Source organism: Antrostomus carolinensis, unplaced genomic scaffold (assembly GCF_000700745.2).
Source record: "Antrostomus carolinensis isolate BGI_N321 unplaced genomic scaffold, ASM70074v2 scaffold29879, whole genome shotgun sequence".
Lineage (NCBI taxonomy): Eukaryota > Metazoa > Chordata > Aves > Caprimulgiformes > Caprimulgidae > Antrostomus > Antrostomus carolinensis.
This window is the reverse complement of record NW_010341184.1, coordinates 14,290-16,870: the sequence shown is the minus strand read 5'-3', so window position 1 is coordinate 16,870 and position 2,581 is coordinate 14,290. Positions and strand designations below refer to the sequence as shown.

Sequence of the window (2,581 nt, the reverse complement as noted above, 5' to 3'; positions counted from 1 at the left end):
CCTGCTGAAAGCTGGGGTAGTGTTAAAAGTGCAGTTTGGTTGCTCAGGGCCTGGAGCAGTTGGCATTTCAGAATCTCTTAGGATGGAGGTTCCACCACCTCTCTGGGCCTCTGTTCCTATGTTTACTTACCTTTGTTTTGATTTTTTTTTTCCTATATCAGTTCAGAATTTCCCTTTTTGCTGCTTGTCTGTTGCTTTATCACTGTGTACCTGTAGGAAAAGCCCAAGTCCATCTCCTCTATATCCTCCTACTAGGTAGCTGTAGACAGCAATAGGATCCACATCTTCAGCCTTCTCTTCTCCAGGCTGATCAGATCCAGGTCCCTCAACTCGTCTTGTACTTTGTGTGCTCCAGTCTCATCCTCATCTTGATGGCTGTCTGCTGGGCTCACTTCAGTTTGTCACTATATCTGGTACTGGGGAGTTCAAAGTGGGACACAGTATTCCAGATGCGGTGTCATGAATCTCAGGGAGTGGGAATAATCATTTCTCTGACTCTTCTTTTGCAGTCCAGTGTTTGTAACCAAACAGCCTTGGGGCTTTTATTGCCTCAATGATGTTATTGCTTAAAGAAAAAATAAGTATTTGGAACTGTCTGGCAGAGGTTGCTCAGAAGTGCAGATGAGTCAGACCTGAGAGTCTCCCTTCTGGCTGAGGTTCCAACCTCATCTGTTCTCTCCCGTTAATTATTCTTGAGACCTGCACTTAATGATTATTCACACAAAAAATGGTATATCTAGAAGAGAAAGAATGAAATAGGTGAACAGAAAGGAAAAGCTTTTTCTCTCTTTTCTCTTTTCTCTTTTCTCTTTTCTCTTTTCTCTTTTCTCTTTTCTCTTTTCTCTTTTCTCTTTTCTCTTTTCTCTTTTCTCTTTTCTCTTTTCTCTTTTCTCTTTTCTCTTTTCTCTTTTCTCTTTTCTCTTTTCTCTTTTCTCTTTTCTCTTTTCTCTTTTCTCTTTTCTCTTTTCTCTTTTCTCTTTTCTCTTTTCTCTTTTCTCTTTTCTCTTTTCTCTTTTCTCTTTTCTCTTTTCTCTTTTCATTTTCTCTTTCTTCTTCTGGGCCTTTCAAACTGGTGCTTATGATGCTGGACTTAGGTGATTAATCCCTTTTGAGAGCATGCAGTGGAGGATGTGGAAACCACAGGTATGGTGACAAGTGGCCTCCTTTAGCACACTTTACCAGTTCTGTATCCCAGGCTGTTTAGTTAAGTATCTTAAAAAATAACCACTTCAATGGTTATTAAGCAAACATCTTTCCAGAGGACCTACAAATGTCTACGGTATCTTATTTTAGATAAATAGAAAGCTCCAGGTAACTTGGCCTTTTCAAGCATGAGAAATGTTAGTATTTCATTATTGTACTTTACTGAAATTACAGAACCTTGCAAGGGAATGGAGATGCAATTACAATAAAAATAACTTGAGACATTGTTTTCAGAGCTTAGCTGTCAAAAGAACAAGATTGACTCCGAAAATGGAAACAATTGGGGCACTCGTCTGGTTCTCAGGAATTACACCTGCCGTTCTGTGTTCTGATAGTTTGATATAGAAGGAAACTAGACTCATCCGAGCACTTGAGTTGCAGTATTTGCATTCAGGTGTATGAATTGCAGGAAGAAGGAAGCCTCATTTTCTTTTAGTTTAAATAGTTTTGATAATTTTGCTTGGTTTTGTTACTTTTTTTCCCATCCTTCTACTTTCTGGGTTGTTTTTTTTTTTACTTTTAGTGTTGATACTTCAGAGCCCTTCTTTCAGAAGGGCTGAAGAATGTATAGGAGAGGAAATGTCTCTGGGGAGACCTTTGGCTGATGTGTTCAGATGCACCAAACCTAAATTCACTGTTACACGTAGTAGCAGTTGCAGTCAGGGTGTTGTCTATATACAAATATGAAGGAGGCACAGTGGTCTGGAATGTAATAGCTTGATTTCCCAGACTGAGCTTGGAGAATGGTGCAGTAACACTGCTAGTAAAGTAGAAAGGTTATGTTTCTGAAATCAGAGGACTCTGCATTCCAGAAGATGCCTTCACAAGTTTCTAATATTCCTTTATTTATAGTCTATGAATACATGGGACATGCATTATATGTTATTAAAAGTTATGTTGGTCAAGGATTATTGCATGAGCTGGTTTTTGTGGGGGTTTTTTGTTGGGGTTTTTTGTTGGTTTTATTTGTTTGTTGGTTGGGGTTTTTTTATTAAGTGTTAGGATCTTGACTGTCTTTATTGTTATACTTCTCATAGTACATTTATAGAATCATAGAATGGTTTGGGTTGGAAGGGACCTTAAAGCTCATCCAGTCCCAACCCCCCTGCCAGCAGCAGGGACACCTTCCACTAGACCAGGTTGCTCAAAGCCTCATCCAACCTGGCCTTCAACACTTCCTTTGGTACCTGGGGTATAAACTTCCTTAGTGCAAAGATTCAAGAGCCTAAAAGGTGAGAGGAATGCTCTGGAGCAAGCACTGTTGTGAATTGCTGCCTGTTATTTATGAACAGAGCACACAGCTGGTTGGGGTTTAATCAGGCTCCTGTACCATTGAACCGCTGTACTGAGTATTGGAAGTGTTTATTATCGTCATCTG

General features: G+C 39.6%; 1 protein-coding gene across 1 annotated transcript in view; it reads left to right on the top strand.

The window, feature by feature from the left end:
* The window catches only part of UBE2F (ubiquitin conjugating enzyme E2 F (putative)), a gene marked incomplete at its 3' end in the record, with an annotated part of 36,601 nt that overhangs the window by 21,710 nt on the left and 12,310 nt on the right, over positions 1-2,581 (top strand). The gene's annotated exons all lie outside the window — the stretch shown is intronic.